Source organism: Schistocerca cancellata, chromosome 6 (assembly GCF_023864275.1).
Source record: "Schistocerca cancellata isolate TAMUIC-IGC-003103 chromosome 6, iqSchCanc2.1, whole genome shotgun sequence".
NCBI lineage: Eukaryota > Metazoa > Arthropoda > Insecta > Orthoptera > Acrididae > Schistocerca > Schistocerca cancellata.
In genome coordinates, this window is record NC_064631.1 from 321234406 (window position 1) to 321261373 (window position 26968).

The window sequence follows — 26968 nt, forward strand, 5'->3', positions numbered from 1 at the left end:
AAATAAAATAACGCTAAATTACAGTAAGAGTCAGTTTCTATAGTATATAACACGTAGTTCAAAAAACCTGAATTTTTAATTACGTGTAATGTGGATATTATTAGTGAGACAGAACAGTTCAAATTTCTAGTTAATGAGATAGATAGTAAACTGCAGTGGAAAGCACAATTTCAGCATCTTGTTCAAAGACTTAAAGATGCCATTTTTATTATTAGAAGAGTATCTGATGTAAGTGATAGTTCGACACGAAAAGTAGTGTACTTTACTTATTTTCATTCATTTGTGACTTATGGTATTATATTTTGCAGTAACTCTTCCCATTGTCAAAGGGTATTTTTGTCTCGAAAATGGGCCGTTTGGGCAATAAGTGATGTAAGTTCGCGAACCTCTTGTCGACCCCTGTTCATCCGTCTGGGTATTCTGACACTGACCTCCCAGTATACACATTTCTCGCTGTCGTCTCTTATTAACAATTAATACTTGGCAGAAATCCAATTTGCATTTCGATCGCACTTCCTTTACTTTTATCCGCCCAGGTTAGCTGCACGGTCCTAGGCGCCTTTCCACGGTTCGCGTGGCTCTCCCCGTCAGAGGTTCGAGTCCTCCCTCGGCCATCGGTGTGTGTGTTTGTGTGTGTGTGTGTGTGTGTGTGTGTGTGTGTGTGTGTGTGTGTGTGTGTGTGCATGTTGTCCTTAGCGTGAGTTAGTTTAAGATTAAGTAGTGTGTAAGCCTAGGGACCGATGGCCTCAGCAGTTTGGTCTGATAGGAACTTACTACCTTGACTCTTGTGCGGAAATGTGTGCAGTATTCTCCTGAATCCATTTTTAAAAAGCTACCACAAGAATTCAAAAATCGTAGCAGTTATCCATGTAATTTCACATCCAAACTGAAGAGTTTCCTCATGAATCACTCATTCGATTCTGCAGAGGAGTTTCTTGAAAAATGAAGCTCATGCCTATGTTACATTGTTCATTGCGTTTACATAAACTTCTTGTTTGAGATCCTTTAAAGGTTCATAAAGATTTTACTTTATCTCTTATAACTTTTCTGTAGTAATTTCGTGTACTAACACATTCCATGGGCGTGGACATGTGCTGCTCAATTTGGTCCTACTGAACTAGACGTGTAAAATAAAAAAAAATAAAAGAAAAGAAAGTAATGGAAACTCAATGAAGTGGGATTAAAATTCAGGTTGAAATAATAACAATGATGAGACTCACATTACAACATCGCATTCATCTGCAATACAAAGGAAGAATTATGGCATGCAAGGAGTGGATTTACTGATTAATTCCCATTATGTGAGTAAACCAACGTAAGATGAAAATGTTTAGGAGCAGCAGGTTTGATATATGGGGTCCACGTAGTGGACGATGTAAATGAAACCGGTGACCTTGGCAGCAAACTAATGCTTGACGAAGTAAGATGGGTACAAAAAACAAAAAAACTAGGATGGGAATAGATGGCATTCCACACTGAAAGTAATAGTATGGATCATGGGTCTTAATTTGAGAGCAATGTCTGAGAATGTACGCCTGGTGCACGTAACTGCATGGAAGTGAATCATGTACTATGAGGTCGCTACAGAGTAAGATAATCGGTATGGTATTGCAGGACGATGCAGAAAATTATGTGTAATGATATTCTAAGAAATGGGGAGGTGCTCTGCACAATCGTCCAGAAAAGGAATAAACGGAAAGTACTAACTGCAAAACGGGATATAATGGTAGGAGATGTGTCAAGCAATTTTCCGTCGTTACAGAAATATTGTGAGAGGAAGACAGAGATTCAAACACATACTAGCTGAGTACCCAGCGTTGCTCAGGTATGCGTTTATTCCATCAGCCTTCTCCTCCTTCACCCCTCTCTATCTCCTTCTCCCTTCTCCCTCTCTCTCTTTACCTCCTTGCCTCTTTTCCATCTCCGCTCCCTTCTCTCTGTCCAACTGCTCCAGCCCTTCCTCCAAATGAATCTCCTTATGGCCCCATCTCTGTCCATCTGCTATTACCCCTCTTTTCCCCTCCACCCACCTGACCCCCCTACGACCCCCTCTGTCTGGTCCCCACTCCCCTTACTCCCTTCTCCCCCATCTCTCTATCCAACTCCTCTCCTTTCTCTGACAATTTCCCTTCCTCTCTGTGTGTCTATCTCCTCACATTTGTATCTATGTCTTCCTTCTCCCTCCCTGTGTGTCCATCTCTTCCTTTCATTCTCCATGTTATCTTAAGTGCTTGGTCGTTCTTACCTCCACGGTATTTCCTTCCAGGTAGTAACACGTATACCATGTTTGACAGAAATCGATGTAGGAGTTCAGGAGAACCTTTTTAGCCGCGGCTTTGCCGAAGCACGCACATTTCACATATATTTAATATACACTCCTGGAAATTGAAATAAGAACACCGTGAATTCATTGTCCCAGGAAGGGGAAACTTTATTGACACATTCCTAGAGTCAGATATCACATGATCACACTGACAGAACCACAGGCACATAGACACAGGCAACAGAGCATGCACAATGTCGGCACTAGTACAGTGTATATCCACCTTTCGCAGCAATGCAGGCTGCTATTCTCCCGTGGAGACGATCGTAGAGATGCTGGATGTAGTCCTGTGGAACGGCTTGCCATGCCATTTCCACCTGGCGCCTCAGTTGGACCAGCGTTCGTGCTGGACGTGCAGACCGCGTGAGATGACGCTTCATCCAGTCCCAAACATGCTCAATGGGGGACACATCCGGAGATCTTGCTGGCCAGGGTAGATGACTTACACCTTCTAGAGCACGTTGGGTGGCACGGGATACATGCGGACGTGCATTGTCCTGTTGGAACAGCAAGTTCCCTTGCCGGTCTAGGAATGGTAGAACGATGGGTTCGATGACGGTTTGGATGTACCGTGCACTATTCAGTGTCCCCTCGACGATCACCAGTGGTGTACGGCCAGTGTAGGAGATCGTTCCCCACACCATGATGCCGGGTGTTGGCCCTGTGTGCCTCGGTCGTATGCTGTCCTGATTGTGGCGCTCACCTGCACGGCGCCAAACACGCATACGACCATCATTGGCACCAAGGCAGAAGCGACTCTCATCGCTGAAGACGACACGTCTCCATTCGTCCCTCCATTCACGCCTGTCGCGACACCACTGGAGGTGGGCTGCACGATGTTGGGTCGTGAGCGGAAGACGGCCTAACGGTGTGCGAGGCCGTAGCCCAGCTTCATGGAGACGGTTTCGAATGGTCCTCGCCGATACCCCAGGAGCAACAGTGTCCCTAATTTGCTGGGAAGTGGCGGTGCGGTCCCCTACGGCACTGCGTAGGATCCTACGGTCTTGGCGTGCATCCGTGCGTCGCTGCGGTCCGGTCCCAGGTCGACGGGCACGTGCACCTTCCGCCGACCACTGGCGACAATATCGATGTACTGTGGAGACCTCACGCCCCGCGTATTGAGCAATTCGGCGGTACGTCCACCCGGCCTCCCGCATGCCCACTATACGCCCTCGCTCAAAGTCCGTCAACTACACATACGGTTCACGTCCACGCTGTCGCGGCATGCTACCAGTGTTAAAGACTGCGATGGAGCTCCGTATGCCACGGCAAACTGGCTGACACTGACGGCGGCGGTGCACAAATGCTGCGCAGCTAGCGCCATTCGACGGCCAACACCGCGGTTCCTAGTGTGTCCGCTGTGCCGTGCGTGTGATCATTGCTTGTACAGCCCTCTCGCAGTGTCCGGAGCAAGTATGGTGGGTCTGACACACCGGTGTCAATGTGTTCTTTTTTCCATTTCCAGGAGTGTATTTCACAGACATTTGTACACATATTTCACCTATGTCGCTAGAGAATTTCGTCGTGCAGTTTCCATTTCACACAGCTGAATTTTTATGACGTCATATATATCGAACAATGTGTCGTACAATATAACATTGCCCGTGTATTGAGTGGTATTTGTGAATACTGTCCCCATAATCTGTTGTGAATACAGTTAGTAGTAAGAAGTAATAAGATAAAATTTGACGTCTGATACCGCAGTTTTACTGCATGATTATCGAAAATGTACTAAGGGATACAAGTTTTTCCTTTGATTATTTTGTGGGAGCTGTCAATGACAGAAAATTTCATGAAGGTTTGTTGCAGTTCGTTATGTTCTCTCAGTGTCAAATATTGGATGAATCAATTCTGCGAATTAGCGCGAACGTGAGCTATACTAGTTTTTTACCTCCACACCCAGCCCTTTCATAGGTAGGTGTTTCTTACCTCCAGAGCCATTCTCTCCTGCCAGTAACTGATACTTGTACCAAGTTTGGTTGAAATTGATCCAGTGATTTTGGAGGAGATGTGGAACATACATACATTCTTATAATATGTGTGGATCAATATCACTCAGGAAGGTAGCTATTGTTACTACGGTGAGATGGAGAGATTTGCACGAGTGAGGAAATTATGTCGGGCCGCATCAAAGCAGTCGGAAGATCGATAAACGATAAACATCTCGCCCGGAAAGTTCTAGCGTATTTACATCGGCTCCACGGTTGTGCTAAATACCTAGATCACATCGCGAGGCGGCAGGTGCCAGTTTCACTCACTTAATGCCAGCCCTTGTTGGTAAACTGAGGCATTTCCGTATTACGCACACTCATTCACTCCGCTCCGCGCAGCAGAATGGGTGCAAAGTGGCTTGCAAGTTAACTCAGTGAAGGAGGAGGATATTGAGTAACATCTTTCAAGCTTAAAGCTGGGACAATCTCGTTCACTGCGGGAAATTACATCCTGCGCGCAGCTTCCTTCTTGCAGGCGTGGGCGGAGAGAGGCGTCTGGAAAGCAGGGTTGGGGGGGGGGGAAGGAAGGGGGAGAGGCAATATTGTAAAGGCAAAGGGCAGCAGGGGAATCTGATGGATTCCTAATCTAGCAATAATAGCCTAGGCGAGATTACGACCGAAGCGCAAGTAATGCCGCCATCTTCGCCGCTGCCTCATCAGACTGCAATTCTGACACCGGAAGAGCTCCGGAATTCGATTAGAGGGTCCGCCTACTGGGCGCTGGAGATGTACAGAGCCTACAGCCTCCACACCGGACTTGGCTATTACTGTTCGTTAATATTCTCAGATCCGAATGATAGACTGGCATTGTGGCTCACATCCATGTATGGTATTTGTCGCTAAGAACGGCCATGTGCATTTACCCCCACCATCTTGGCAATCTTCAAATTATATAATACTAGCTTAGATTCTGCTGCTTCGCTGCCTTAGAAAGGCACATATATTTGTTTTTTCTTTAACAGAATTTTTATGTTGTTCACAAGTCACACCATCTTCTAAACTTTACACGCAAATTACGGCCGTAGTAGCATTATGTTTCGTGAATGCAGTTCTGACCATAAAAGAGATTCCGTTACCTTCTGAAGTGGAAGGTCATTGTTAGTCATACCTTTTGAGTTCTTGTGTTTCCGTAGGAACACTCATCCGCAACACATGTTTCTATAAAAGTCAGACACTAATTTTCGTAGATTTAGCAATAAATATATTTTCAAAAAGACTGAAACACGTATTTTTTATTTATAAACGGGAAGCCAAATACAAATTTTCTTAGAGGTACTTTGAAAATGCTTTCATAATGGCAGATAAAAGTTTTCATCCCCTGTTTCAGTTTCCTAGGTGTAGAATTTCCAACAAAACTCAAACACCTATTTTTTATAATTTCTATTCGAGAAGTCAAATATCGGTGTTCATAAACATTGTTTTAAAATTCCTATTAGTACTTTAATGCAGATTTATTTTAAAAAAATACTTACACCCTCTGTTTTACCCCATTATTGGTTGACTTTGCCGAAATGCTAAAATGCGTATTTCTTTTTCTTTCTGACCGAGGAACCAGATACCAATGTACGTAGTTGTATCTTCAAAACTGCCTTGTGAGAGACATTTTTTTCAAAAACTTTTCCTCCTATACTTCACCCCTCTATTGTATTGCAGTGTTTTGTATGGAACTGGGGACCTAGAAACGACAGAGAGGCTTCGTCCCGGACATAGCCCTCAGTGGTTCACGTACGTGGAGAAACTGTTTGCGCAGCAATCAACGACATAGTGTAACTGAGGAAGAATAAGGGGAACCAGCTGGAATCCGCCTAGGCAGATGAAAAACCGCCTTAAAAAGCATCCACAGATTAGCCGGCACACCGGACCTCGACACTAATCCGCCGGGCGGATTCGTTCCGGGGACCGGCACGCTTTCCTGCCCGTAAAGCAGTGCCTTGCACCGCACGGTTAACCGGGCGGGCTTAACCCCCCCTTATGGGTAGAATTTCGAAAAATCCCTTTGTAAATAATGCCTGCAGTATAAGACCAAGTTTCTGTCCAGTGATGATTAGTCGGTCACTCAGTCAGTCACGGCATTTCCTTTTACAAAGAGATTAATGAAAGGAAAACTCCAAATGAGATCAGATTTAGAAAGTAGTTTAACTATCCTTTGAGTTTGTTTCTAAAACAATTAGTGATGTCTGTCATTCTGTCAGTTTTAAGTCACGCACACGAGTCTATTTATCATATTTCTGGCGTTCTACTCATCTTAAAATTAACTTAACTGTGTTTTGCTGCTACAATTACTCGCCCTCACAGAACTTTGTAACAAATCTAAGTTACTTGCAGGAGAGGAAGATCCTCTGAGCAGCTTCAATTATTCTTCGATCTTTATTCGCATGTCTGTTTCGGAAACTCATGTTACGATTGTCAGTGCATTATGATGTGCCTGAACGACTTTAGAATACATATCAGAACCACCATTTTAGGTGGCATTAGGTCCTTCTGACATTTCTGAAACTGGTTTACCAACAAAGTTAAAAAAGATGTAGCAGATCTTCCTATCTTACAAAATTGATTACACAGCTTCGGAAGCAAACCAGGCATCCATCACATGGAAATGCATGTTTCTTTAGAAATCTCTGTATGTCCTCCACAAGAGAGCGACAATCGATAAAAATTTCAATAAATCCGTAGAAGCTCAACTTATTTGTAACAATTCGCGGTACCTCGACACTCAACGCCAAAGACATTGTAAATATAAACTGCCACTTAACGTAAATCATTATCACAACACACGGTGTTACAGGAAGAATAGCAAATATTTTAGAAGGCTGTTGTAGAATCTAATTCGAGTGAAAGCATTCCGTGTTACTTTTGTGCAATTTTTATTGCTCTAGAGCTACAATTGTTTGCAAACACTTCAGTTGCAAGGGCTTACTTATCGACTGTTAACTGCCACTTTTTTGCAATATTAAGTTTGTGAAGTTCTGCCAGAAATTACATCTCTTAGTTATTCAACTGTAATTGTGATTTTTGAATAAAGCCGTCCAGATAACTTAGTATATTTATTTATTACATTAATTCCTCTACTGCCATCGTCAGATAAAAACATAGAACTTATAAAACAACATTGAGTATCCATAAAGCCGATATGTAAGCATGGTGTCCCAAGATAGGCACATGGTTTGATTACGATAATGAAAGAACATTTCAAGGTTATAGCTTGGCTGGCAGTGGAAGAGAAGGTTTTATGTGAATATGCTGGGTTGCATCTGAAAGCTGGATTGCATATGAAGCGCCCTCGCGTAGTCTCGTAGACTGCGACGAGATACGACGTTGATGGTAATCCGTCCATTCCAAGAGAAACAAACTTGTATTGGCTACTGAGACTATTAGACGTATAAGTTATGCACTCAGATGTGTTTCAAACTCTGTTACAGTTGTCGAGAAAAATCTGATGAGGTTTTATTTTTCACAGTTTGATTGTGTCGTTCAGATGAAACAGTAAACACATAGGCTGTCGTATCAGTGAGCCTATTTGTTGCCCATAGTTTGACTTTCTTGTATGAATCGGTTCGTGCCTTTCGACACCATGTCGTGTGACTAGTTACGATTAATAACGAGGTGTATGGTTTAAGAACGGGCAAGTCAGCCCGAAACCTGTTACCACTGCAGCAATAAATTATATGTTCACGCAACTGAGACGGACAAAATAAAAATTTATGTAATTTCCTCAGTATTATAAGTTACGAACCTATCATTCATAAGCAGCATGCCTCGAATCAGCAACTATTATTATCTCCGCCCGAAACTTCCAAAATTTTATATGCACTCACATAGTCATTTGCACTAATCAGCTGTGTTTGATTAAAATGTGTTCACAATAAAATAAGGTGGATCAAAATTTAGTGTGTACATATAAAGCATTAAATCGTCTATGTACTATTTGTTATATCATTTTGGCCCTCGTTGACTCGTCATCAATGGTACTTTGGTTATGTCCTTTCTAGGATCCCGAGTCGAGTTTCTTGCTACTTACATTCATGTAATGAATATGCTGGGAAATTTCAAAACACAGAAAATAAAAGAGAAACGTTATAAAATGAGTAAAGTGTTAAAAAGTACATCATATAAGTAAGACACTTTGCAGCGTAGAGTACTGTAGTGGACTTGGACCCACATCAACTGACTCAAAGCGAAACCAAAACGTTTCAACGATAAGGCTAATACCAAGACTGCGCTGTGTCTTCTAGGAAATTTCTTACATTTATTCGTGCATCTTATTCGTTCTCAATTGTTTTTCAGTTTTCCATGCCTTTTTGTCTTTCGGCGAAGGGCAATCTTATTTCAAGAGCTTGACGCATACAAGAGTAATAAAAATGAATACAGAAAAAGGAGAAATTCTCCATGAACCCCGACGTGCGTTAAATAGCGGAGCAAAATATGTCTACACTTACTTGAGACATAACGACTGTGTTTTGGTAATGAACACAATTTAAGTTTCTGTCGAAAGGTTTCACACTATTAGTGACATCGTTGTAAGACACGCTGTACTCACTATTCCATAATCCACATGAAAACATCGTTTACAAAGATCTTTTGACATCTATGACTATTATTGCAACACCTGAGAAGTGTTTGCGTTATTATCTTTTGTTTCTTGGTCCATAATTGCGTACAGTTGGAAAATTAAAATGATTATTTTTGTGTTGTATGCCCAATTTGTTATCGTCTCCAACAGAACATTAACTTCATAAAGACCATATAAAATGTGTTACTCTTCTGTTTATAAGTAATGAATGAAACGCATAAAACTTCAAAATTTCAATTGTTTATAATGATTCTGCTCAGTCATCTCGATGTCATTTCGCCGCTTTTGTAATATACTTATTTCTGTAGCTGGATCTAACCATAGCAGGAGTGCTCACATGATTAAGTAATACTACAATGTGTAACGCTTCATTTTACATGTCTCGAAATTTAATAGGCTCTTAAAACAGTCTGCTTCTGATTTTCTTAGATTTAATATTCAGCAGTCTTTCGTTAAAGTCACTCTGGTAATGTCTTGCACGCAAGTTGGGAGTTTTCATTTCCCTTGAGGTATTGGTCCACCTCTGCTACTAGGGATTTCTTTGAGCCATGCGCCTACTTCACATCGATACCTGGCTTGCGAAATATCTTTCGGTTTCGTTACCTCGGTACGGTTTCCGTGGCGTCAAGGTAGACGACATCCTTGTGGCGGTTCGAGCGAGACCTATGTGCGCACATAGCTCACACTTTTAGGTCAGTCTGCTGGGAGTTGACACAGAAGGAGTGTCTGGATCGCGGCCTCAGCTTGCTACCAGTGGAGGTCTGCTGGCCGAATTCGGATGCCGGGTGTTTTCTACAATGAACGTACCTGCACTTGCTGGAGAGTTACAGTTTCCTTAAGCCTGTACGGTAGCGGGACGTATATTGGAGTTCCACTAAGCCTGTTTCAAAACTGGTTGAAATGGCTCTGAGCACTATGGGACTGATGACCTGATCAGTCCCCTAGAACTTAGAACTACTTAAACCTAACTAACCTAAAGACATCACACACATCCATGCCCGAGGCAGGATTCAAACCTGCGACCGTAGCGGTCACGCGGTTCCGGACTGAAGCGCCTAGAACCGCTCGGCCACCGACGGCCGACAAGCCTGTTTCCCGCTGCTTTGGTTAGCGGACGTGGCCACATACGCTGTCCTTAATTCTCCTGACACGGGAATAATGATGAGTACCATTTCTTGTGAGCGCTGATGTGTCCGCTGCTATTTGTGCCTACTACTTTGCTTTTGCTACACAATTTGTGGTGGTATTCTTGCCATAAGATGATTTGGCTTATACTTTTGGGCGTTGGTTTGGCCAAAGCCCTTAACGTGGGTCACCATTCCGGTAATAAGGACGTGCCCAATTGCAAGAGGGTTTTCATTTTACCGTGTTTTTTTATTTGTTTTTACCTTGGTGCGTGTGTTTTCTAGGTTTCGGTGAGTTATACAGTTTTGGTTTGTTTTATTATCATTTAATGTTACTTGGACTACATGTGCGTGTACTTCCTAAAGTTAGGTCTCTTCAAAAAATGTACTGTGTGTTAACCTTGATCTTGATCTTCACCTGGACTTCTGGTTCGTGTGATTTCTAAGTTTAGGTTTCCTTAAAACTTCCTCATTACGATTTAATTCTGACCTGGAAAGATTTGATTTTACGTTTATTATTGGTGAGTGTACTCTTCTGGTTCAGGTACCTTTAATATTTTTCATTGTCAGTTACCATTAAGAGGTCCATATGTGTACTGTAAATTATTTACTTAAGTAAATTCTACGCCGTTAACCCCAAGTACTTATGTGCCCTTTTCTCTGTTGTGATTTGGGTTACGTGTGCTATTTGTCACACATACGTTGTGTATATTTAATATGCTTTCTGTGTTTACGTTTTAGAATCTGTACTGAATCCAACAAATCGTTCAGGACTTCGGCTGAGCCCAACCCTGTTACAATACAATGGTTAATCCTTGTGTTTCAGTGCTCCTTATTTTCTTTTGGATTTTTCCTTTGTTACCCTTGTTAATAATTGCTTCTGCTTGATTTGTTGATGCTCAAGTTCTTATTTTTTTCGCCGTATAGAAGTTGAAATCTCCGTTATCCTGAAGCTTTTTTAATCCCCAGTCGGGCTTATGGTTACGACTAACATTATGGCTCCTTTCAGTTTTGTCAGTGATTTATGTACGTAACAAATTCAAAGTTACACCGAAGTTTGGAATCCGCAATACAACGTATAACTGGTTGAGTATGTCAACAGAAATATCTAAGGAAGGCAAGAACTTAGCACCGTAGGAGCATATCTAGTAAAACACTACAAACCTTCGAGTTGAGAAAAGCTTTAGAATATGCTTGGGTATCTTCTAGAGCCTGAGACATGCCTTGTTTAGAGCACTTTAATAATTAGTAGGGGTAATCGCTACGACACCTAGATTCTCGGTATTGGCCATAATGATTGGGCAAATTGTGGATCTTCCTATCAGACGTTGCGATAGGTCTTTAGAGAACTGTATCATTACTGATGAAATACCGTACGTGTTTTCTTGTCATGGCTGTACGTAGGATCATATTCAAATGTGCTGGAACTTGGTTAGTTTTTCCGTAAATAGTTCTACGTATTTTGTACTTCATGTGGATTTATAGGAATGAGTTCCTGTCAAAAATTCAGGAATAGGATTGTTCTCATTAAAATCGATAGCAGTCTAAATCCGTCACCAATAAAAGGTATACATGTAGACTCCACAAGCAGAAGACGAAGATGTAGTGAAAGTGTATACAAGGAGAGGATAACCTAATAACCATGAGCGAATGGAACACGATACTAGGAGAAGGAACAGACAGCTATTTACGGGATATTAAGGGCTTGGTAGTACCTGTGAGGGAGGAGAAAGTCTGAGATCCGCAGTAAATTTCAGCTAGTTATACTGAATGCATAGATCAGGATTCACAAGAACAGGAGGCGTAATTAGAAAAGGCCTGAGGACACAGGAAGATAACAACATGGTCAAACAGAAATTCCATTTTGGTAACAATGAAGTAGAAGAAGTTAAGGAATTCAGCTTCTTGAAAACGATAATATTTCACGGACGTAGCAAGAAGGCCATATAAAGCAGACTCGCACGGGCAAATGAGTCATTCACGGCCAAAAGAAGTCTACTCTTATCTTATGCTAGGAGGAAAGTAGTTTTTGTTCGCCAGCCTGTTAAATCATGAAACAAGGCAACAAATAAAACTATCACACCTGGAAGAAAGTATACGGTGGAAAAATTGCTTTGCTACAGCCTAAGTAATTTTCTCGCGACAGGTGAAGTTCCGGGAAAGGGTCCTGGTTTGAAACACAATTTTAATTCACCACAAAGATCCAAAAGTAGTACACACGGCGCTTCGGAGTGATGAACACATTCTGGACGAAAAAATACCTTAACGATGTAACTGCCTGTGAGATATCATGACAGGTTTCAAAAAAGAACGTGATGAATACGATTAAAACCTTTACTGCTTCTGACTGGAGCCATTAATACGAGGGTTGGCACTTTAACAGTGGAAACTATTTATTTACTGCTCGTACAAAATAGATACTTGTTTCAAAGTTTTTCTGACCTTCAGAGTAGTCACCAGCATTGTGTATAACCCGTTGCCAGCGATGTGGAAGTCGTAGGATACTCTTAGCAGTGTCAGTTGTGTTGACAGTTCGAGCGGCGTGGTCTATTGCCCGACGAATTTGTAGCAGTTCTGAAACAAAGGCCATGAAGTGTTTCCTTCAGTTAAGAAAACGAGTTGAACTCACAAGGGATTAAGTGAGGTGAGTGCAGTAGATGGTATAGCACTTAACAGCCTCATCTGTCAAACAAATCAGTAACAGCTTGCACTGCACGTGTTTGAGCATTGTCCTGCAAAATTATGGTAAAGTCCTGCAGAAAGTGTCATCACTTCTGTCTCTAAGATGGTCGTGGTAGTGTTCCAAAAATGAACAGCATAGAGACAGAAGTGATGACACTTTGAATTCATAAAACGCAACACAGCTGTTTCAGCAGCTCTGAAACCAAGTTCATATCCTGGCCTTTCGCTAAGGTATTAGGTGATCCAAATTTCAATATCCAACCGTTAATGCCTGTGATACAGTACTTGCCTTTTGATCCGTAATTGTTATCTTTGCCAGAAACCATGCAAAATGGTCGATCATCGTAAGCACCTAACTATTCTCCATAAACTTTCTGTTCGACGATCCGACAAAATCGAGCCTAAGCATTTTAAATGCGTTTGATGCCTCTGGTAACCTCTAAATATGGATATTCAGATACAAAATATCCGCTCTCTACATGCATGGTACACAGATCTTGTCGTGCTGCTTCACATCGTCCCTTCACCGTTCCACAGTACGTTTGTATGTTGTTCATTCATCATCATGACCTAACAATACATGGCGATGTGTCTGTTGTAGCACTTGCTTTTGAGAAGCTGCCCAGCAATAACATATGGTTCGCATCTCGTGACTTTTCATAACGAGTTCTCGTGTACAATAAAGTGCAGCTATGACCTAATAGCCTGACAGTCGTAATTCTCTACCTGTTCTTGTTGCTATCTAAGCACATTCCTGCCCAGTGCACCCAGCATGGCTACTCAGCGACTTAATGTGTTCATGTTTGTTTGTTTCTTACCTGGATTATGGCTGACCTTGTAATCATATTCATTTAGCTTCGAAGTCCAACATATTAGATGACTAGATCGTTCTTCCAGTGACGTGTGACCTGTCACAGCTTTCAATTTTATACCACTTAAGTATCAACGGAAATATTTCATACCATTAATGACCACTAACATTTCCTTTTCAGTTATTAAGTTGCCTTACTTAAATGTCTCAAAATGTACGCCACTGGATGCTCCTATTCATTAACAATTTGACCCAAAATACAACTGAATACTTGTTACCTGATAGGATGAACTCTTTTTCAAAATGGGGGTAAACTAATACCTGATCAGAAATCAATTTTTCGAACGCTAGCTGACTCTTCAGTGTTCACTGAATCTTTACTCTTTTTTTAGCAATCTGTTCAAAGGTTTAGATATTTTTGTAAAATACTTTACCATTAGTAGGTACATTAACTGATGAGATACAGTATCTGTTTGGTTGTGGATGGTGTTGAAAAACTCTGAATTAATTCTTTAAGATGAGGATCAGTTTGCATACCACGCTGACTAATTACGTGTTCTTGAGCAAAATGGAAGTTGTCCGTGCTCAGCGTCAAATGTGCTGACTATAGCGTACTACATTATCCTCTAATTGTCGCGTACGCTCTGATATCTCCTTCGAAAAACCTACTAAGTCAACTGAATAAACTATATAGTTCTTAGACTTTAACCTGCTTAGAACTCCATTCAGCAACCGTTTTTTAAAACTAAACGGCATCTGCGTATACTGATAATATCCATCTGGTACCTTAGATGCTGTCCTTTGGTGTATCTTCAGGTGCTACTTCTAATTGATGATAAACAGTTTTAGATCCACTGTAGTAAATTAACGACACCGACCAAATCATACAGCATTTCCATATTGTTTGGGATTGGATAAGCTTCTGTCAAACACACCAGCGTACCACATGCAACACTTCGTCACAGGAGGTGATCAATATGCCTATTGACACGTGCTGCAACCCGCAGTCGTAGTGAATCTCATATGCGCTGTTATATGTTGGAGTACCGCGTACGGTTTTGCAGCCTTCCATAATGTGAGCACGGAGACTCTGAACATCCTGTACTTAGGTTCCTACACAAGAGCTTTCAAACGCCCCCACAACTAAAAGTTCGGTGAGTATAGGTTGGAGTGCGTGGAGGCCAGGCGATAGGTCCATCCATCTCTACTTACCCCTCTGTCATCAGATCTGTTACTTAGAAGCCGACGGACATTAACACTAAAATGAGGTGCTCCATCATGCATAAACTACGTGTTTTGTCACAGAGCCAAAGCCACATCTGCCAACAGATCAGGTAGACCATTTTCTACTAAATCATAATCACTACGTCCGTTGAACCTCGGTAGAAGAAAGTGAGAGCCTACGGAAGTCACCAACAATGACGGCCCAAACGTAGTCATAAAATCGTTGTTGATGACTTGTTTCAACAGTGGCGTATGGCTTGACGTCTGCCCATACATGGAGATTGTAAAAATTTACAATCTGATGTCACTGAAACTTCGCCTCAAGTGTGAACAGCACTGTTGCACTAAAATTAGATTTGAAACCGCGTTGAATAAATTATTTGGAGAAGAATAGCTGTGCAGGAAAATCAGTGGCTGTTAGTGGCTGCGCACGCTGTAAAAGGTATGGATACAGCTTGTCCTCATGTAACAGTCGCCAGACAATCATGTTTTCAACATTCAGTATTGCATCTACAAGTCTTGTATTGACACTAGGGTCGTCGTCAGCTGCATGAAGAATTGCCGCGACCCTTTGCAGTGTCCTGGTCCTTCTAGGTTTCCCCGGTCGCAAGTATCAGACTTAAATGCCCCATGTTCCCTACGACGACGATCAATGGCTTCAGTCGTTTTCATGTCGGGGCACGTTCGACCTGGAAATCTCTCCCGGTAGAAACGTTTAGCGTGAGCTACATTGCTCAGGTAACCCATACATTAAATAGGCAGCTGCCATCTCTGCATTTGTGTGCCATTGATTAACTCCACGTAGTAACTCGTGTGCTTGCAACGGCCGTACTGATAGATGGAACAGTTGATGTTACTCGTAAACAAGCAATGGCGTACGTCACGTGGCAACAGGGACATGTGAAGCAAAATATTGGCGATACAAAGCGCAACCAAACGTCACCAAGAGGACATGCTCCACATGAGTCTAAAGTTCTCTTATTGGAGAAAAGGAGTTGTAACACGAAAACAAGCGTTTCTTTGTCTACGTGTGAGGAAAGTGTCCAATTTGTGCGGTACATTTTTTTATACCTTGCATTGCTTCTTTCCATCTATTGTATTCTTAGGCGTAATAACTATTATTTGCACTTCAGCGATTGTCACTAGGTTCTATTAATGGCTGTAACTGTCTCACTATGTGATACCGTTCCCTATAAAACTGTATTATCCCTTGTAGGTATACAGTGCTGTTGTCGGAGTTGCTGGTAACCACCCAACTGTACAAAACAACTATCTAAACTTCAACAATACTTCTTCCACAGCTGTGCGATCACTGCCATTCAAAGATCCGCTTTCTCGCCTAACCCTGCTGCGTCAATAGTTTGCTTTTGCTTACATCCTGACTCATATTATCAAAGTCTTCTTCCATTAATACTTTCAGAATGGCTATCATTATATGCTTTGACAGGCTAACTTCATCTCTGCCAAAGTTATCTACGCTAACTGGACACATATATTGTACATAGTACTCGCCTGCGCTATGCTTCTGAACCCCAAACAATGTGAACCTTCCGGTTCTCCATTCCTGAGAGTGGTTCAACCATGTAGAAATCCCCACGACCGATGTTGGTCCCCGCCAAACCCCACATTGCTTTTCCCCTATCTGCTGGCATTTTATCCTGTTGATCAACCGTAGTGCAGTGGCTAGCATCACCTTCATGACAGGTGAACCGCGCGACATTACTTTGATTGCAACTCTGTCCCACAACTGAAATAAAGGATGCCTCAGCTCAACCACGAGTTGACAAAGATCAATCATCACGATGTTAGTCGAGAAAATCTAGCGCAAACATCACTGAACGTCCTTCAACGCATATGGTAAAACTTCCATATATTCAGGAAACTTTGTTTTCGCAACAGTAAAATCTAGTGTTGCTGTACCTAATGACGTGACACTGCCGTCTCCAACTCCACGTAGCTTATGTCGTGGTGGACCAAGACTACTGCTGTTCATCAGGTCCAGACTGATAACGCACACCTGTACTCCCACGTCCAGCATCCCGCCTGTGCACTAACTTGTGCGTACTGGGATCTATCAGCACGTTTTTCCGATGATCAAACACTGCCGTTTGAACCTAAAGGTCGCTTCTCCCGACGGTTCTTCCTGTTTTACGATGCTTCCCGTTTGTCTTATCCCAACGTTTAGTGGCCATGTTTCCCACATGACCTGCGCTCTGTTTGCTGATGATATTTCTTTATGACCCTTACATCCACATTTCGTAAATTTGACCTCCGAAGTGAATGCGCGGCGATATATCTGTTACTTTGTCATAAAATCTCCAACTGTGCTGCAATTCTAACAGCTGCCCTTAAATCACTGGGATTCTCAACACGAACTTTGTCACATTTTTATGGGTATTCTGCCCTAGGAAATGTCTAACGCTCTTTGCTTTTGATTCGTGCAATAAGATCTTATTGGCATCCACATTCTGTGTAGGCAAATACGTATGCGCATTGACTTTGTGGATTCTGTTTGAAAAGACTTCCATAGACTTTCTAAGTTTCAGAGGCAAAGTACAGAGCTTCTCGCGATAAAAACGAGTGCTCTTTTGTTATTGATAACGCTGGCGCAGTACAGCGATCAACTGCTGAAACGACTGTGCTTTATAGAGGGTCTTCTTATGTAACATATTTCGACTTCCCCTGTTAAACACAAGTTGGCCACATGAAGGATTAATTCGTATGACCAACCGCTCATTGGAGCAGTAGTTGTAATATCACTATTGAATATTGACACGTCTTCAGTTGTTTCACCGAAAAGGGATTGATAAATAGGGCTGCAGAAGGATCAAAAGAGGAAGAAGCTAGGTCCAGGTATGTCTCATTTTCTCCTAACTCCGAATCTGATTGAAATCCAACTGAATGGAAAGACGACCTCCCTTCAAAATTTGCGCTAGTCACGTAAGAGGGACGGTAGTGTCGCCACTATGAGGATGCAAACCAGATTTGAGTTAAATGCGCTCTGCAACGGTCGTGAGCTTTAGTTTCCTTTGAGGGTGGACGTGGTAAACCGATGTTAGTCAAGAATGCCTTTAAGGTGACAAATACGCCATTACCAACACCTCACTGAATTTGAACGAAGTCGTGCAGTATTGTTACGAGAAGCTGGAAGTTTCTTCTGCGACATTGCAAAAGAATTGGCGAGAATTTAGTTATTGTACATTATTGTTGGCAACAGTCATCGTGAGAATTTATCGTCGCAACCTAACAGTACCAAAACTCACCATCATATTCGGCATATGGATCTGGCACATAATATTACATCTGCAGCAGCAATTTGAACAGCCACTTGAGTGGTGTCAAGAGAGAGCTCAATGGAAGGAACGGTGAAGGTCTGTTGTGTTTTCATATGAAAGCTGGTTCTATCTCGGTGCAAGCGACAGCTGTGTGTTGGTTAGAAGCAATCCAGTTGAGGGGCCGCCACCAATCTGTTTGCGTGCTAGGCATACGGGACCTTTGCCTGGAGCTGTGGTGTGGTATGTCATTTCGTATGTTAGCAGAAGCACTCTTCGTGGTTATCCCACGCATCCTGACTGCAAATTTGTACGTCAGTCTGGTGATCCGACCTGCTCTGCTGCCATTCATGATCAGCATGCCAGGGGGTGTTTTACAACAGGATAAGGCTCGCCCATATACCACTGTTGTAGCCCAACGTAGTCAACAGAGGGTCTGCCCAATTACTAGATGGGTCTCCATTCGAGCAGATGTGGAACATCATCAGACAACAACGCAAGTGTTCTCCACAAACGGCTTTAACCGACCCTGTAATGACCGAAGAAATGCAACAGGCAAGGACTCCATCCCACAAAAAATGCATGCACATTTAGATGCTTGCTTTCAACATTCTGGCGGTTACACTTATTAATGTACCAGCATTTCACATTTGCCATGGCTTATCTTGTGCTTACATTAACATGTGATCTTGCAAAGTTAATCGCTTAAATATGTTACCTAGGCAAATGTATTCCCGAAATTTCATTATTCTACATTAATTATTTTTCGATGTTGGGATTTTTTCCGTCAGTGTATTTCCTTAATTTGTATCATGAAGTGGGACAACAGGTAAATGAAAAAAAAAATAATATGAGTGATCTGCAATATCAGATCATATCAGAATTTCATATCTGAAGCAATAAATGTATTTTTCTACAATTTCTTTTTCAACAAACAGGACATGTGTTTTACTCATAAGAACAAGTTATCAGAACCGGCATTTCAACAAATCTGCTACGAGATGGGCATGTATTCGTGTCTGTTAAGGAAGTTCCTTAAAGAAAAGGTAGGTTCTTCTACAACCAGGGGAATAAATATATTTTCTTTGTTTGATGTCAAAGATCTTCACCTCAGCTGAATTTTTAAGTATTTCAGTGCAACATTTTCGATACTTGGAGGACAGAAAGTATTTTATGATAGTAGAATATATCCCGTAAGTGAGTCATTTGTAAACACAGATTTGTCTCAAAGAGATGACTGTAACTCTCCTTCTTTAGACTTATAGAAAGATACAAATTTTCATTAGACTATGAAGAGCACTGAAGTCTCTTCGACGATTTTCTTGGTTAAAGATACTGTTTTTTCACTATAACTTACATCATCCGCTTGTAATTGGTGCAAAAGTGTTAAGCTGTGACTTTGTTATAATTGTGCCCTAATATTCAGCGAGCAAGAAGCTCTGAGAAAATTTGGTGACTGTAGCTCTAGTACTCATCCTGACGTACAAAAGTGTTGGTTTGTGTTCCATTCTTTCTCATAATTTCTCTGAAATGGTTTCTGTACCAAACTGTGGTCGCAACATTAAAATTTGTTAAATAATTTGATCCCAATAAGTGAGCAAAGCTTTTATGACACATTGTCTTTTCACAGCAACTGCAACCTACGTCTGCATTTATTTTACTTTGTGTTAAGTGGTTTTCCCGAAGAAAAAGTGGACAGTAATAACTTTACACTACACCACTGATGATGACAGATTCCTTTTTGTATAACGTACATACTTTTTGGCCGTAGGGATATATTACACAGGTGACTTCTGCCAAAAAACAGTTTAAAGTTAGTTAACCATACAAAGCTTTTTGTGAGGTCGAGATTAGTGGATTTCCTTGACACATTCTGACGAACGTGTTGCCACATTGCGGTGCAAAATTAACGTTCTGTGTCTTCCCACAGGCAAGGTACATCCATCATTAGCAATTGACAATATGAGATTTCCTCTAATAAACACCAACGTCCCTAGTGGTTACACGAGTTTCACTTTATTTTCTCGGCGGCATAGGCTAGATCAGAAACGGTACCGGGAAAGTACTCCCCAGCAGTGTTTAAAGAACCATCCTGACATGGTTCGAAGTGCTGCGTATGGAAAGCTTATAGACATGCGTCTGAAGTGCTGTCTGTGGAAAGCTGAGATACACTGTGACTTATATATGCTCCCCAAAAAGAATAGTGAGTAACTTCTACATCACTACTCTGCTATATCACAGCTATTGGTACTCCCAGCTAAATTCTACATCTGACTTCCGCTGTGAAATAAGACACAAAATACGTTTTGGAGTTTCTGTAGCGTAGAGCTATGGTTTAAACAATCAGTTAAATATTTCATACGTTTACTTACACATGGTGATGCGCCTATAGAACACACATTACTTACAACTACAAAATAAGGAAAAGCATTTTTGTATCAAGTGAGTTTGCGTTGCATACCATCTGTGAAGATTCTAAATGAATGAGGGAGCTGTTCCTATTAATTACAATCAGTCATTTTTATGGAAGACTCAATGCTTATGGCTTTTCGAGGAACATTTGCCGGAAAAGAAGCAAATGACGATAATACTCATCAGATAATTGCTCGACAATTACCTACCAGTTGTTCGAATGAATTACCCCCTTCATTATTGCCACCAATCAATAATTCCCTTTGACAGAAAACAGAAAACAATTACTCGGCAGTGCTGTCTTCAGCGTAAGCAATCTGCTGCACATTGTGTATTGCGTAGCGACACAAATTTTGTAGACCATGATGTTTCTAAGATGATACGCAGATTTATGTAAGAGACAGGGATATTTGTCTTTAGTGAATGAAACTTACAAGCCTTCTGCACAGTCGACCTTGTACACGCGAGTCTTAGATGAAAATCTGCGTGAACGATGAATGGCATTACACAGATTTTTAAAATCAGCTACCGAGAGGAGTAGTAAAAAAATGTTCACGAAAGATAACGCATAACAACTAAGAAATATAACCAAGGCAGTCACAACAAAAATGAACCAAAGAGTAACAGAACGCCATATACCCTGCCGCCGTTGGATAAGCAGCTGCAGCAGCAAGTCATATACCCCTAGCTTACTTATTTGTTACATAGTTTAGTTCTTAATTTCTTTGCGTGTTTTTGGTACTTGCATTGTTTAATTCATAAATTTCGGGCGTATTATAGTATTTGAGAGTTGTAGCATCGCGTTTTAGTACCTGAATAGTGTAAATTCGCGTAGTCGTCTGTCTTCTGTTTTTGTTTTGAACGGCCAGTGTCGGTTGGTCACAGTCAGTGTGCTCCCTGCCGCCGTTGGATAAGCAGCTGCAGCAGCAAGTCGTATACTCCTGAAACGTCCCCTTTGAACAATTATACAAGACTGTGCTTAACCTGACACACAATATTTTTAGCGCAACGCAATCTGACTTTCAAAAATCCCTACAAAAGAATGGCCCTGACTAACATTAACCTATACCTTTCACAAATCACTTACCTCACAAAAATCTTCATTACTCGAACTACTGCATTACAGCGAGCGCCACTACTGCCAGCTAAATAACAGATTCAAACTACAGAAGGCTCTAACTACTGATAGGCATAGTTAGCAAATGAAAGATTTTAATAGAGAACAAGCAATGTATTTACCTTAATAGTCATAATATATATAGCAGTTCATGACAAATTTCAAAACTCCGCCATCTCTCTCCCCACATCCACCACTGCTGGCGGCACACCTCCAACTGCGCAACGCTACGCGCTGTTCACATCCAGCTGCCGCTGCCCAACACTACAATGGCAGACAACAATGCAAACTAGCCACTGACTGCACACAGCACAGCCAGTGATTTTCATACAGAGAGCGCTACGTGGCGGCGGCGTTACCAATATAAGAACCTAAACAGCCTACTCACATAGCCCCCATGCTCCCCACAAAAAATTTTACAAATTATTTTGGGCAGTGGCCAATAATGATTTGATAAAATTTTTCATAATTACAATAACAAAGAAATCAAATACACACACTTATTGATACAATGTTGGTCAAAAGCTAAAATTTTCTCACAGTCCATAATGACAGTCCTGATCATTCATCATAATAGTAATTACAGTGTTTTTTTCACAAAGTCTCATTAGAAAAAGAAAACGCACACAGAAGTAGTGGATTTCCATGCAGTCTTGAAGAAGTAGTGTTGTCCTTCCAACGGAAAGACAGTGCTGACTCTTGACATGCTGACAGGTAATGGGCCACAACAGAGCAAACCCACAGCAGAGTCAGTCGAAGTTATGAAGTATATTGGTAGGTAGGTCATCACAGAACAGACCACTGTAGTCTTGGTAGAGATTACGGTATTGGTGGGCCACCAGAGGTGCAGACCCACTGCAGTCCTTGTAGAAATAATGGTATTGGCGGGTCATCAAAGATGCAGACCCACTGTAGTCCATGTAGAAATAATGGTATTGGTGGGCCATCAAAGATGCAGACCCACTGTAGTCCTTGTAGAGATAGCCAGCAGCCATCTGTTGCGACTGTGCAGGTGCACAATCACCATTGAAGAGTCTTGCGGAGAATATAGCAAGTCCATAACCACCACTTGTGCACTCTCAAAGTTTTTGGAATTGTCCTTAGAACCAGCAATGCTGTTATCCAGTCCCTTGCTGAATTATTAACATACGTGCAAACACTAACAGTCCCAACTTCTCACATATTGTCCATATACTATGACCAACAGAAATGTGTGCAGTGAAATGAATGCTTACAAGTTACTTAATTTGATGAACTGGTGTCAATTACAATTTTATAACATAAGAATACAATAATAAAGGTACAAAATACATCATTAAAGAACATAACAATACAGATAACATTTGTGGTAATATGGGCTTTACAAAAGAATTGAACTAACATATACATCAGTGTTACAGGAATTATGACATAAGTAAATACATAAAAGATCAGAATAACTTTTGAAACATCAACTTTACACATGAGCACTAAAACAAAACAGAATAAATAATGTCTAAACATCTTTATAAGGTAAATAACATATTATATTTGAGGATAACAGTATTCCTCATCATAGTGAATGTAACTTAGTATTAGAAGAAGAAAAAATTCTATGAAACTACACAGAGACAGGAAGAAAACAAATACACAAGGGTACACAAACACATAGTGGGATAACACAAAAGGAAAGGACAGGGTTTGTTTTTAGTGTAACATTTGGTACTGCAGTCCACCCCAAAACTTCATTCCATACATCTTTCCTCTTATTTCATCCTGTTTCCACCAAAATATCCTATCCAAGCATGCTGTATTTATTTCACATATTTCTTACCTCATCATTTATTTCCAAGAAAATCCTACCTAAACCTGTTGTCCCTAAACCCTACTTTTTTTTGTTCATATCCTCTTTCAAAATTCTTTTTTTTTTGGCCACACCATTTTCTTATAGCTTCTCAATGCATTTCTTCCAATTCATCATAGTTAGTTTCTTATATAGTCTAACTTAAATCTACTGAGCTCAGATGCTAAACTAAGGGACGAGGCAATGCAGCAGCACAAAACAATTAACACAAACAGCAATGACAAAAAAAACGGAAAATTGCAAAGCAAGCTACAGTAAATCTAAATTACCAAGCAATGCAACATTACAACTAATATGAGCCAATGTGCAGCAACAAGAAAAATAAATCAGTAGTAAAACTAGCTTAACAGAGTAATACAAAGTGAAATTTAGAAGCACTATGCCTGGCAAACAGCAGTAACTTATACCTAAACATGACATAGCTCAAGCAGAAAAAATATTACAGTAAAGACAATAATGCAGACAAGGGAAATGTCTATTCACATCTTAATGTCTATGTAATTAAAGTGGTGCACCACAAAAACTAATTCTACAAAAAATTACCAAGTACTCGAAAAGAAAATTATATATGCAGTTACTGTTATTAGTCCCTTCTTAGTTCTTTCCATTCCAAGAGCTCCTTTTTCAAAGAATGTGGATCATAAAATAATTATTTAATAGATCTGTTGACAGAAAGTGTTCACATTAGCAAATGCATTTAAATTTATTTTATAAAACCAATGCTGCAACACAGCTGGAAAACAGATATCAAATGAAATAAGCAACTATGAAAGGCAAAGCATAAAAATATCATTCAATAGTCATGTGATATTTCATAAGTTAGTAGAAATTCTCTCAACTCTCGTAGAAAGACGCTTGTCATAATCAGGTGTGCAGATGTAAGTATCTTTCCAAGTAATGAGCGTGTCGTATTTGCGATGCTTTCTCTAAAGGAATGTCAATGGCAAGGATAATGGCCTCTTTTTTTTCTCCACTTAATGGCTTTATTTTGTCAGACGCCTACCTCTCAGCTGGGCGCCCAAAACGCATTACGTCAAGGTCACTTACCTTTCTTACTGAAATATTTACGACAGCAGTTTCTGCTACAGTGGCAGTCCCATATACAGATTTCACGGGATGAGAATTTGCGTTGCAAATGTGGAGAAACAAAATCTTATGAATATAACAGTGTCCAAAAAATTTTCGCCGACATTGTGATACATTCACGCATTTACATACATTTCATAACTCTTAAAGTACGATTCTTGGTTTCCAACAACCTTCTTCACAAACCAGAGTCCCTAACCACTACTCATTATTCCTTACCTTATTCGTCAACACTTCTTCAATATTACATCATCACAGATACATAGCATAATCAAATAACTCACATAGCATCAGCTTATTGATTATAAACATACTGCAACAGCATAATACACATAGTCATCGTAATAATAACATCATAACACCTCAGTCAACTCTCAAAATCGTCGTGGCTTCCTCCAATAATTAAAAAAAATTCTCTGCTCATCTCAAAAGTGTCATCTGCCTCAAACGTACTTTAAAAATCGTGATCCCATACCAAATATATCATTCAAAGCTCTCATAATATCACAATGGGTCGGAAAAAATATGAACAGTTCACAAAGTACAGACAAAATACAATTTCGTAAGTGTGAAGTTATCCAGCGGTGTAATTAAGTAAACATCTGTCACTGCCATAGTAAAAAAGTTTGTCTCTCTCAGTTAAATGATCAGATAGCTATGTAATTATGTGTTAGAGGAATATGGAACCGATGTGTAAAGTTGTATAAGCAAATACCATATTAGCTAGGGCTCCTTGTGCTTGCCAAACACATGGTACACAAAGTAGGCGTGTACCCCCCTGAGGATTAATGTAATTATACCCTCAGGTGTTACAGATTACAGCAATGGAATGAAATGTATCACGGAAAACCTTTGTATCATTGTACTTCAAATATCTTTAAAAATAAATGTTTTAAGTACAAAATTAATCACTCAAATACGTGTACTGTAGCGCTAAATGTGCTTCTTGCTGTAAGATAATCTCTGTGGAAGTGTCGTAGTTATTGTCCTCCGAAAGCTAAGTTCTGCAGAAGTCAATGTACTTACCTCATGATAAACAAAAGTGAAATGCTTTGCGTATAGATATCTTAGTTATTAGGTACCTTACCATGATCAAGAAAGTACTATGCTGTAACGTATTGTTGTGCTATGGAAAAGGCTGTCTCCTTGTAGCTATACCACAAAAGTTACTACTAAAACATGTTTTACTTTCCAGAATAATTCAGAAAAACTGTGCAGATATAAAACAGATACACTGCAAAAGCAATATTGTACATAGTCACTCATTAGTAATGTCGTGATATAATCATGTAGCTGTCACACAAACTAACCACTGTGTCATCTGGTGTCTCTCAGAAAGTGCTTTAAATCCAGAATGTATTTTCAAGTAAACCAAAATGTTGCATTAAAATCTCATTAGCAGTACTGGTAAATGTTCTAAGTATGTGAGCGTTATAGTCGTTACGTAATTGTGCAACTAACAAGGAAGAATGTATAAATAATAACATTGTGTCGTCTGTTCACAATAACAATGCATTTGTAATTTCTGTTTAAATAAGTTCTCTTGGTTCTTGACTGAATATTTAACTTCAAACATTGTTGCATGGTAATAGTTTCTAAAGGATACTAGAAATGTAAAGTGAAAAGTTATATGGCAAAGACAAAGTTAAAAAGCAGATTATATTTCAATAAACGGTTTTACATGTGAAATGTGGTGTAAACCTTTACTCTTCCTAGTATGCAGAGTTTCAACTTCAAAGCAATTATCATGTTGTATACGTCGGTAAGGAGTGCTAAAATTTTTCTCAAGGTTAGCGCCTACGTTATTTTTCTCTGTGCCAACCGGCGCACGCGGATGCCTGCGGTGCGAGTCATTGTCTGTTCCTTTGTTGGCGCGCGTCGTTACTGGGATTAGGAGACCTAACTTCTACAAATTCGCCTTGCCGAGAGGGCCCTGCTCTGTTTGAGTCCCGCCAGTTCTGATGAAATTCATTTCTTTCATTCTGTCGGTAGTTTACATAGTTTCTTTTTTGTCGGTCATGTGGTGGAGAATTTCTTCCTGAATCATAACTGCGTGCTGAACTGTTGCGTCTGAAGTTATTCTGTCTCCCATGATAATAATAGTTCTGGTTGCCATATTGTCTGTTTCTATGATTGTCTCTGTCATATTCATTACTACAGAAATGCGATCTTTCTCTGTAACTATTAATCTGCCAGTGGTTGCCATATGGGCGGTGTCTGTTTTGTTCACGATTTGCGTTGTAAGAATAGCCTTGTCATGTCCAGTTATTATTTCTGTCGTCACGGAATTGTGACGGATGTGACCTGTAATGATTGTTTTCCTGTTTTCGCATCCCGCGACTGTCTGTGTCAATTTCTAATTATTGTAACAGTCCCTGAAAAGCTTCAATGTAGTCATTGCAACGTCCTGCTAAAATAATATGTCGTAAATGTTCAGGCAGTTTGATTAAGCAAATGCGGATGAGTTCTGAGGGGCTGTATGGGTTTGATAGGTACTGATTCTTTTGCAACAT